The sequence below is a fragment of the Mesocricetus auratus genome, unplaced genomic scaffold, assembly GCF_017639785.1.
Source record: "Mesocricetus auratus isolate SY011 unplaced genomic scaffold, BCM_Maur_2.0 Super-Scaffold_100004, whole genome shotgun sequence".
Taxonomy (NCBI): Eukaryota; Metazoa; Chordata; class Mammalia; order Rodentia; family Cricetidae; genus Mesocricetus; species Mesocricetus auratus.
Window position 1 is genome coordinate 68,804,519 of NW_024429189.1, and position 12,158 is coordinate 68,816,676.

A 12,158-nucleotide genomic window follows, 5' to 3' on the forward strand; every position below is an offset into this window, starting at 1 on the left:
CTCTTAGGCAAGTCTTTAAAATGTACTAAACACCTCCAAGCATAAAACACACTGCAGAGCAGCAGAAAGCCCACCAGCAACAGCGGGATGATTGGGGAGTGATTTACTGGAAGTTCAGGCAACAAGATGCTCCACAGTCGAGTTTTTCATTATCTTCCTAACAGCAAAATGCCCAAAAAGAACGCAGTTCTCCTGGCTATACCAGATTGTACGGCAAGGATATTTTCCTGTGGTGGAGTGATTGGGCCATGGACACTGGCAGTGATAGCCCTGAGACTTGAGACAGAATTGTGTCTAACCAGAGAGCACTCTAAAACTCTGCAGGCTATGTAACAGAGATCAGCAAGATTACAGTAAAATTATTCCCATCATTCACTACCTCCTTCCTATCAGAATGTCTTTATATAAAATGGTAACATTAAACAAAAAGACATATATAAAACAAAATAAATGATTGTTTCTCTCTGCAGTATGTCAAAATTGTATGAAAGCTATATAATTTACTCTTAGAAAAATGCAATCTGTACCAAAATGAGCACAAATTTTTGAAAAATCCATGCATTTCCCTTTAGCCATCCCCTTTACACACACACACAAACACACACACACACACACAAATACACATATACATACACATATGCACTCCATCTCATTTAAGGCATATTTTTAAAGCTGTTTGGAAAGTCGTCTCCTAGGTTGCACAATGAAACTAGTCAATTAGAATTTAAGGAAAGAGTCCTGAAGTATGCATTTTAATAAGTACCTCCCATGTGATTTTTGTTGAAACATAAGATAGAATCCCCATACCAAGCACAATTTTCTGAGGTAGGATTTTATGGGTATGTGAACACACAGTATTTAGTCCATCCACCAGAGGCCAGCACAGGACTATTCCGACATTAATAACTATACACTATGCCATGCACTATATACAATATCTACCACACATAGTTGATTTTAACTACCTCAAGAAATAGCATAGAAACTGATTGATATTGTACATTCAAGGTTTAATATTTAACTTTAATATTGCTCTTTAAACATCAAAATCAATTCCCCTGACCACACAGCCTTTAAGACTTATGGAGGACCTTCATGAATATTTCACCCAATTCTCAACCCAAGTGTAGGAGCTATACTAAACAGTAAAATTACTCCTGTTTTGTAAGTGTAAAGAGTAAACACCAGGGCTGTGGTCTTGGGGAATGAAATGCCTAGATTAGTGCCTGGGTCCTCTGATGAGAAGATAGAATAGCATCCTTCCCATTACACTGGCTTTGCCTACAACAAGAAGAACCAGAAGGGCAGCACTGTGAGTTCTTTACCAAACACCCTCGCACCCTGATCGTGCCAGTCTACCAGCCTGCATGAAGTACATTCTGACCAACTCATCCAAGTTAGAGGACATTGCAGGGATTAACTTACTCCTGTTCTTTACAAGTAACTCTCTGCATGCATTTATAATAATCTAACACTCAAATGTGGCATTAGGGATCTCCAGCTTTTAAATTATGTGAATGTTGAAAAGTCTTTCATTTTTATACAGTGTGCTAGAATATCCTTCATTTAAAAAGAAAGGCATGAAGTAAAGAAAGAAACATCTGCACTGTTCTAATTGAACTTACTGTTGTTTTTTGTTTGTTTGGTTGGTTGGTTAGTTTTGTGGGGTTTTTTGTTTTTGGTTTTGTTTTGTTTTGTTTTTGTTTGTTTGTTTTGATGCAGGGAGAGAAGTTTGAGACAGAGTCTCACTACATAGCTCTGGCTATCCTGAAACTCACTCTGTAGACCAGGCTGGCCTTGAACTCACAGAGATTCACCTTCCTCTACCTCCTGAGTACTGGTATTAAAGGTGTGTGCCACTGTGTGTGGCTTGTTTTTTTTTCTTAACTCATAAAGCATTCACTCAGTAAAAATCTGAGATCCCAGAATGAAAAGCAACATTCTGAATATGATTTGTCAGTACAATGCAAATAGAAGTTAATATGGTTTCACTAGTAAGCACTAACTGTACAGTCTATATGTGACAAACATGAATTGCCATCTGTCTTCATACATCTAAACCATTTAGACTCAGACCATCTGTCATAACCAGGCATCAATAAATAGCAACACAGCAACTGATGAATTCTTCCAATGCACATACTCTTTCTTCCATCTCTGTATTCCCAGATCTTAGTTCAGCCCTTACAGCATAGCTACTTGAAGAATGTTTTCACATGCCATACTACCAAGGACAAGAGCCCATGATTCTGAAATGATGCCAGCATCACCAAGAACTGTACTGACACCATTTAGAGACTAAACCTGGTGACCAGGATTAGATGACAGCCTACAATCCTTTTTGTCTAATCAGTGGCTCATAAGACCACAAAACCTAAGGTGAGAGTCAGACTAAGTCCAGAAAAGCACATGAAATCAACATGGTGATTCTCCATATTCCCCTACACCAAGGGAGCAATGGGCTGCTGCAAGCAGAGCAGGTTGGCTGCCATCGCTTTAATCTGTCTCGCTGGAACAAATCAAACTAGGGAGGGGAAAAAAAAAGACACAAAAGTTCCATACTAGAGAGCTGTGGTTTTCATGTAAGGAAGACACAAGGATGGTTAAAGCACAGTTTCCTGTTTGTATCCCTTTGGGCTTAGCCAAGCATTTCAAAGAAAATATTATTGTTTCATGGCTGAATGAACACTTTGCCAAAACGATTCTGATCTGAATGATGCTTATTCAACTGAATCAACACTTACAGTGTTATGATGGCCTCACTTCACATGAGCAATTTACCTTTTCCCTTCAGGTAACAATACACTTGCCAACAATGAGTAAAAATAATACCTCACCTTCAAGAAAAATAAATACCAAGCAATTGATCACCTATGCAATATTGTTTAAATCAGCTAAAAGTTGAAGGTGTCATTTGAATTAACTTATCTCATTATTGCTAATTTTCTATATTTTGCAAAATATAGAACTGAACTGTTTGTTCAGTTCTTTAATTTATACATGCACAAGAAATATGCTACATATGGTATATAAATTAAAAATGCATAGAATTTAAAAAAACTATTCTTTTAATTATGACCAAACCAAAGTTCTTTTTTAAAAAATTCCTCTTCTCTAAGAAGCATACCAAGTAAAGGTAGCATTGTAACAAAACATTGTGCATTAAGAACACTTTCAAAAATAAATTTAATGATCATGATTCAAAGAGCTATACCCAATTACATCTAAATTGCTGAACACACACACACACACAAACTAGTGATTATCTAAGGACCAAATATTCCCATTTGAGTGAGTATGAATTGTAAAGACCTCTGCTAAAGATCTATGCTAATATACCAAAAACAAAATGGCTCCATCAGCTTGAAATCTGTCATAATTTGCGGAGGGAAATTTCCTTCTACAACTGAACTAGCAGTTTTCTGTGTTTCACAATTTGTCAATTCGTTCTCTAAGTGTAGTGATTTAGTGACGATGAAAGAAATTGAGAAACAAATGAAAACTGCTTAATTACAGTACGCAGATGTTCTCCCCAAAGAGAAAAGCAGGCTAATGCCGTGAAAGCTGTAGATTCTTCCACGGAGCTTAATGTAAGGTGGTTCCCTATCTCCTCGGAACTTTTTTCCTCCTTGGTGTGATGCTTTGATGAAGAGGTCACATACAGAGGGCAACTCACTTATGATCACTAGAAAACTCACGGCTTAGTTTGTCCTTTTCCTCCAGGATTCTAAAAAAGCACATTAAAGAAAGCTTTGAGGGGCTGGAGAAACGGCTCAGTAGTTAAGAACACGTGTTCTTGCAGAAGACCCGGGTTCAATTCCCAGCACACACACGACTGCTCACAACCAGCCACAACTCCTGCTCCAGAGCACATGATGCCCTCTTCTGACCTTCAAGACCACGAGATATGTACCTGGTGCACAGACAGGCATGCAAACTAAACATTCATACACATAAAATAGATCCAAAGAAAATTAAAGAAAGCCTTAAAATAACACTGCTTCCTTATTTCCTCCCTTAGAATGCTAAACTAGGAAGGTTTTCTCCTAAGTGTCTGGTTGGGTGTGATTGGGTAAGTCCTCGTTTGAGGCCTTGTCAGTTTCCTTCTATTTGCTGTTAAACTCACATTTTACAAAAGAGCTTCCTGGGTGGCCTTTTTTATTTTTCTTCTTCTTCTTCTTCTTAATGTGGCTAACAGAAAAAAAGAAAGAAAAACAGAAAAAGGAAACAGAAAGACACTCCAAATGGGCTATGAACTAAAAACACCACTCAGTATTCAGTAGGGAATTAAATGACTGGTAACAACAGCATAGAAAGTGTGGTGCCACAGCCACCTGGAAGCTTGAAGCTGCTCCGTCCGTTTCCAGCTTCCTCCAGCAGGCAATCTGCCAGTTGAAGAGTATCAAAACAATGTTAAGCCCTCCGGTTTCTATCTACTACTCGACAGAAAATAACTGTGAAAGGCTACACAGCAAGGATTATTTTTCTTGTTGTGTTTTTTTTTTCTTTTATGAAAGAAGGCTGGTTTTCTGCTCTACTGAAATTCCTCTCCTGCTTAGAAATGGGTAAGAGGGCCAGCTGCTTGCTATATTTTTCTCCGTGGTATTTTTCTACAGCAGATTTTAAAATTCATTCTTCAGACTGGGAAAAGCCTCTCTTTGTACCCAACCCCACCCGTGAAAGTTTAAAGATTCATTTCTAACGTTCAAACTCAAAATAGCTTTGGGGACCGAAATATGTCATCTTTAGAAATGGGTTGTTTTATATGCTGTCTCCAGTTTCATTTTTAATTACATTTTTTAGAAGTTGTCAAGTATGAGTAGTGATATTCCTTTGGCTGAACTGACAAGTCAAAATTTATCAGTCCAGAAGTGTAAACCAAATCCCAGCACAAGATGCTAAGCTCCTGACAGAACAGACGCTCAATACGGAAGCAAATAATGAAAGATTCCTCAGATGAGAGGCGTGTGGCTTTGAACAAGCAACTTGGCCTCCACAGGCCTAGCACCTCCTAGACAAAGTAGCCCGACTCCCCCTTAGCTCCTTCGTCTTCCGGGCCTGTCAGTCACCGGCTCCTCAGTGCTATCTGTCATGCCTTGCATGCCTCAAGTGCCCTTTTCCTCTCTATTTCTTCTTCCACAACCAAAGTCACATCTCCAACTCTGCACCTCTGTTCAGCCTCCAGGCCAGTCTCAGGACTCTGGGGACCCCTCCTTCTTTGCCTTCCTTTCAGAGTCACCAGCAATGTCCCTTAGTAATTTTATTCATCTCTCTGTCTGCTTGCTTCCTTGTAAGCAGTACTGTGGCTTCCAGTGACTGTGTGTACCACTCTAACCACATGACCAAATGTGGTTATTCCTCAGGGTCAGGTCTGACCATGGCTATCTGCCAGTCAGCTGTCTCTTGTTTTCTCTTTATCCCAATCATTTAATAAATATTCACTAAGCATATACTCATTCCATATTACTAGATATCATTTCTGCTGCTAGAGTGCAGAGAGCAATAGTGAGCAAAATCCACCAGAACCCAGCTCCCATGGGGCTTGTACTGAAGAAAAGGCAAAACATGTATGTTCTGATATCTGTCCCAATGTCTCATATCCACATCAGTGCCTCCTGAACCTCAAAAAAAAATCCATCCAGTGCTGTCAGAAAGGGAGGAACATCTCTTTCACAGTGTGTGGACTTTGAAGTCACAGCCAACTTGTTACATGACCTGTAGCAAGCTGGCCTGGGCAGATAAAACAAAATAACCCTAGGCTAGATGGTTTAAACAGCAGAAATTGCTCACAATCTTGGAGGCCAGATCCCTAGGTCAAGGTTTGGTTTCTTGTGAAGACTATCTCCTCAACCATCACAAGGCCACCCCTCACTGTTTCATTTCAGTGTACAGGGTTCTTCCCTCCCCCCCACCCCCCAAAGCCATAGTAGGTTGAAGAACTACTCAGGACTCACTAAACCCAATTACTTTTGAAAGGCCCCCATCTCACCATCTACTCCACACATGGTTAGGGCTTCAACATAACATTTTTTAGGGTTACTCAGTCCAGTCCATAATGGCCAGTTACTTACCACCTTAGACCTTACAACTTGTTCATTCATCTGTAAAACTGGTAATAATAAAAATTAAAGCTGTTCTTTAAAACTTCACTAGACTATACAAGACTAATTAGGATGATCCATGTAACATGCAGAGTTTAACACCTAGTAACCACTAAATGTCAGCTGCAGCCAGTAAGGGAGCCTGGTTTTCTCAGACTCACACTGTTGGGTATCTCTATGGAGCAAGTGCAATGGGCAGATGTTTGGAATCTGAATCTTTGACCTGACACCAAGCATATTTCCAATGTACAATAACTTTCTGGTCCCTGTGGCATAAAATAGAATGGTAAGGACTATGCCTTCATATTATTGTGACAATAAGATTCTCGAGATAAATGATGGGTGAACATATCAATAAATGAATCCAGAACAGAAAAAACTAGGCTGTCTTTTCCAACTCTACAATTTAAACAGAAGCAAATTAAAGTGTGTACACAGCCCCATGACTGCAATAAGAGCCTCTGGAATGCGATCTAGAGCAGTGGTCCTCACAGAGTCACCTACAGAATCCCATCAGAGAAAAGTCCCTCAGCTCCTCACGATAGGGACTCCTGTCTTACAACTCCTCACTTCATAAGCCCAGAATAAACTTCTAAGTCTACATTTCCATAAATGCTTGTCATAACCCTTTCACAAGGCTATGAGAGTCAGCCAAGTCTAAAAACCTCTGCTCAGCAGAAGTGCAAAGTAGCATGTGACTTTAAATTTTCAAATAGTCATGTTTGAAAAAATAAAAAGTGAAGTTGACATTCATGTTTTTACTTAAATCCATTATTAGCCATATCAAATATAAGCGATAAAAATATTCTTTGTATTTTGTTTTGTTTTGTTTTGTTTTTTGAGATAGGGTTTCTTAGTGTTACAGCCCTAGCTGTCCTGAAACTCACCTTGCAGACCAGACTGGCTTCAAATTCACAGAGATCTACCTGCCTTTGCCTCTGGAATGCTGGGATTAAAGGTGTGTGCAACCACAAGCAGTAATATATTATATTTTTATGTTGAGTCTTCAAAATCCAATATATATTCTACAGTCAAAGCATACTGCACAGAAGAATCCAAATTTTCATTAGAAATACTTATTTTACTCTGACTTCCAAAAATTTGCCTTTAAAATGGACACACCCAGCAGTGGTGGTACACACCTTTCATCCCAACACTTGGGAGGCACAGACAGGTGGATCTCTGAGAGTTTCAAGCCAGCCTGGTCTACAGAGGGAGTTACAGGACAGGCTCCAAAGCTACAGAGAAACCCTGTCTCAAAAAACAAAAACAAAAAAATAACAATAAAAATTTAAAAATGACTCACTTAGCCAATTTGTCCCAAACACATTTAAAACTTATATCCTAATGAATTAGAGTATGAGTTATCATATTTATATTTAAAATAATTAAAAGTAAATAAATATTGAGACCCAGATTGTCAGTGGCACCTGCCACAGTTCAAGTACTCAACAATCACCTCTGGCCAGGAGCCACTGTGCTGGACAGGACAGGCCTGCGTGACCACAAACTACATGACCCCCATGTATCCCTAAAATGTGTGATCAGGCGGGACACTAGCATAGCTCCTCAAGTAAGCACATGTGAGTGAGGATACAGGTTTAGTCTCTGTGATGGTAGGAGATATTAAACTCTAAGCAAAGTGGAAATCTACTGAGGATTTGAAACTCTAAGGCCAAAACACCACCGTTTGTCCTGGACACTCAAACACGGAATATTCTACCTAGTATGCAATGGTTTTTACTGAAGATATGTTACAAGAAAAAATGAAGTGCTAAGAAGAAAGCATAGCAAAGGAAATGAGAAAAACACAGAGAAAGGAGAAATGAAAGTTTCCATCAAGATCTGAAAAATAAATCTTTCGTTTCTACTTAATAAAAAACAGGTTAAAGGAGGTAGAGCAAAAAGACCCCTTTGGGGAGCTGACCCCTGGGTAGTTGTTAATCATAAAATGACAGTAGATTTTCTTCAGTCTTCTGGTAGCACTAACCACAAATCCCAGCACTCAGGGGAGGAGGCAGGAAGATCAGAAGTTCAAAGTCACAGTTGGCTACACAGTGAGTTTAGACCAGCCCTGGCTACATGAGCTCCTATCTTGAAAAGTCTCCATTTTAATTTCCAAACTACTTTAAGATGAATAGTGGGAAATACAGGAAACTTTCACGGACATTAATACTTTTACCTAAAGCACAAAATCAGAACAAAGGCTGTAGGCTGTACATGAGTACATGCACAGGTGAATGTAAATACTGGAAACTGAGGATTACTGACTACTGTACAATGCTCTATGTTAGTCCAATTTCTATTGCTATATTAAAATGCCTGGGGCTGTATGTTTTATAAAAACCAGTTTGTTTAGCTCATCATTTTGAAAATTCAAGCACACAGTATCAGTATCTGTTGAGGGTAATGCCAGTGACTTGGTAAGGGCTTCATGGCAGATGTCACCATGTACAGCATGGTGTAAGAACATGGTGGGGGACAAAACCCAAGTCAAGATAGGAAGCCAAGAACCAGGGAGAGACCAGTGTTGCTCTTCTTATTTAACCTATGTTAATTAAAAATCACTCACTCCAAAGAAAATCTTCAATCCCTTCTGAAGTCTGCCTAATTACTTCACACTAGGCCCCATTTCTTAAAAATTCCACCAACTCGATACTGCCAAACCAGGACCAAGCCTGTATCATATGAACCTGTGGAGAATAAACCACATCCCCGCCATACTGCCCCAGGGTTGCCATACCTAACAAGATGAATCTGGGAAGACTCTGCCAATTTCTAAGCCACTGCCTTCTTAACGAGAGCGGCAATACAGCAGCTCTATAAAATTAGACCATGTGCTAACAGTGGTATGGAAGGAAATTAAAAGAAATTACTTTTTACTTTCAGCAGTCTAGAAGTAATTCTAAACCATCCTGAAGCAAGGTTACATCTTCACCTAGAAAGACTGTTGCCTAAAAGCACTGACTATACGAAGGTACACAAACATAGACAGACACATATACATATTATGTATACACACATAGATATAGATTACATATGCAAATATTAACACTAAAACCAATGAAACCATTAGCCCAGTGGATCAATGCCAACACATGCATTTCAGCCTCTCTCAAATTCTTTTATGTGTCAAAACTTCCTGTGTTTTGTGTTATGTGTTAGGACACAAGGCAAGTGCTAATTTCATCAGCAGTTGACTTAACTCATTCTCTCTGATGGATAGCCTAGATGTTTCCTGCACACTCTCAAAGTAGTGCATGAGCTCTCAACACACGGGAATGTCTCTTCACAGACAGTGTCCACACAGCAGCATTATTTCTTGCTTGATTTTTTTCATTTCTTACGGGACTATGAGTACTTGAGAACACAAACTATATCCTAAAACAATACCTAGACTCTAAGGAGACAAAGAACAACTTAATAAACCAGTGAATGAGTATTTGTTTTTTAAAAATTCACATTTTTAAAAACCTTTACAACAATACAAATTAACAAATACAAAAAGAAAGCCTCTTCCACCTAGATATTCTAGAAAGTTCTTAAGAGATACAGAGGACTGAAACTTAGTACTTATCTTTATTTACAATGTCAACAGCATATACTGTCTCTATGATGGGAAATGCAAAACTCCACACACTGATTTTCTAACACATATCTTCCAACTTAATTTACCCTTCTGAATTGACACTACTGAGAATTTAATTATAACTTGTCTGCTTAAAACTAGTAACTAATATCTACAAACATTTTGATAAAACATTGTATTTATAATCAAAATGTATCATGGTTTAAAAATCTAGAGTTTCAAAAAACCCTCCAATATATAATCAACTACAGTGTAATGTAGTGAGAATTATGTGTGATATTAAGTGTCTCCAACTGCATTCCAGGGGTCTGAAGCAATAATGTGAATTTCTCTCAAAAAGCCCATAGTTTAATTTTTCCAGAGAAATAAGTTTAATGGGATTACTGACCCTCTTAACACCCCTCTAAAGAAAATGAATCCCATAAGCATTTTGGCATATAACTATTATAAACATAAATAGAACATTCAATCAATGGACATAGTAATGGACTTGAGAACTTGAACCTACTGAGAAAATGTGCCTAAGTCTGCCTGATGACCATGAATGTGAGCAGAAAGATTCATGCAAAAGAACCAAACATACTGAGACAAATGAAGGACCTAAAAACAAGGCAGGGAGATGGAAACTTTAAGAAAACAACCCAATTTCTTAGCACATTGGCCTGGATTAACTATTCAGGCTATCACTCAATTCTGACCCCTGTCCCTAAGTACTGCTTGGTCTTTCAGGAGGTATTTAAATGTTTCAAGGGGGAAAAAGGACAATTACTGACTTAAGACATATTTTTGTACATACAACTCTTTGTGCTTTAGAAGAATTTTTTCAGGTCATTAGCTTATAATGTGAACGGGTGCCTAGGGATATTTTGAAAGGAAAAAGCAGCTAGTATGCTTGGAGCTGCAGTTTATGCGGCTCACATCATCATTTATTTCAGCTCAATTTGGGGCCCCATGCTGAACTCAAAAGGAAGTCACCACATTTGAAGCAGTTTCTTTCTCGGCATGCAATGACCAAATCAGAATCTGAAGACAGACTACATAAAGGGCCTGCTAATGATAAGGTTTTACAATTCCATGGGGCAGAAATAAAATCAGCTACACAAATAATATCTAAAGTAATATAGATTCAAACTTCATTAATTCTTCCAGTTTTATCTTTATTTGGACCATCTCATGCCAGCCATTCATTCCTACTGCCAGGGTTGGGTCCAGAAATCAAGGACTAAATCACTAGATTAAGAGGAAGCAAGCAACTTCCTAAATCCAAGTTCATTAACAAAAAGATGCTATAAGCCCAAGTTCACAGACTAATGGTCATTCTGACATGATCTGCAAACCACATACCATATCAAAACATTACATTCACTCAGTTCCAAATTAATCAACAGTCCTAAACTCTCCACTCCCTTCAAGTATAAATAAAACTCACAACCTACATGTTTTGTGTCAGTGTAAACAAAGAAGATAATGATATTATTCTTTGACTATCAGATAAATGTGACTCAACACTACACTGAGAGTTCAATACTGTCAGGATTGACAATATTAAAGAGAGAGAGAGAGAGAGAGAAAGGGAGGAATAAAGAAAGAGAGAGAGAAAGCAGGGTGTGGAAAACCCTTACCTGAAAATGCTTCAAATATTGGGCTTTTTTTCAGATTTGAGAATATTTTAATATATATAAAATGAGATTGGGAGGGGGGAAGGACCAAAGTTGAAACTTGATATTCATTTATGATTTATTTAATACAGTATTTTTAATGCATGGGTATTTCACCATAACTTAGCTTAACACCCTTAACTCAGATGTGGACTTTCGTACTTGTAGAATCATGAATTTTGAAGAATATCAGGTTTAAGATTTTCAAATTAGAAGTGCTCAACCTGTACCTTGAACAATCAAACACAAATGTCAGAGTCCCTTTTCCTTCTCTGCATTAGAATTTCCTTGCTTTTGCACCTGTTTAGATCACAGGTCATGATTTCAAATCAGTAGATCGGTTTGCTATGAAGGTCATGGTCTTCCAGATAGAAAACTCCCTATTCTCAACCATAGGTACACATTAAAGTCACCAGAAGAGCTTTTACAAAATGCTGACTCCCTGGCACCAGCTGAGCCGCAGAGTGGGCTCTGTAACAAAAAAGTTCAAAAGCTCCTTGGATAAATCTAACGTGTAATTCTGTGGAGAGCTGATGACTTTACATAGATCTCAAATGTATTCTGATGGCCCAGAAAGGGCCAATGTTGAAAGTGGCTACAGGAAGCAGAACCTAAAATGGACACACCTCTATGCACATGGGTGAAGAAGATGTGCACACACTTTCAGATGGAACTAAGCGCTCCAAGGCAGGCACATGGGTGAACAAGGTGTGCATGTGCACACACTTTCAGGTAGAACTAAAGTACTCCAAAGTCAGGCTTCTGAGTTCCAACTAGGACTGTTATAAGAGAAATCACAGACATCAGATC

The 12,158-nt window shown here is 38.6% G+C and overlaps 1 protein-coding gene across 2 annotated transcripts in view; it reads right to left on the bottom strand.

Annotated features, from left to right (window-relative positions):
• The window catches only part of Iftap (intraflagellar transport associated protein), a 68,329-nt gene that overhangs the window by 39,071 nt on the left and 17,100 nt on the right, over nt 1–12,158 (bottom strand). The window lies entirely within an intron of this gene.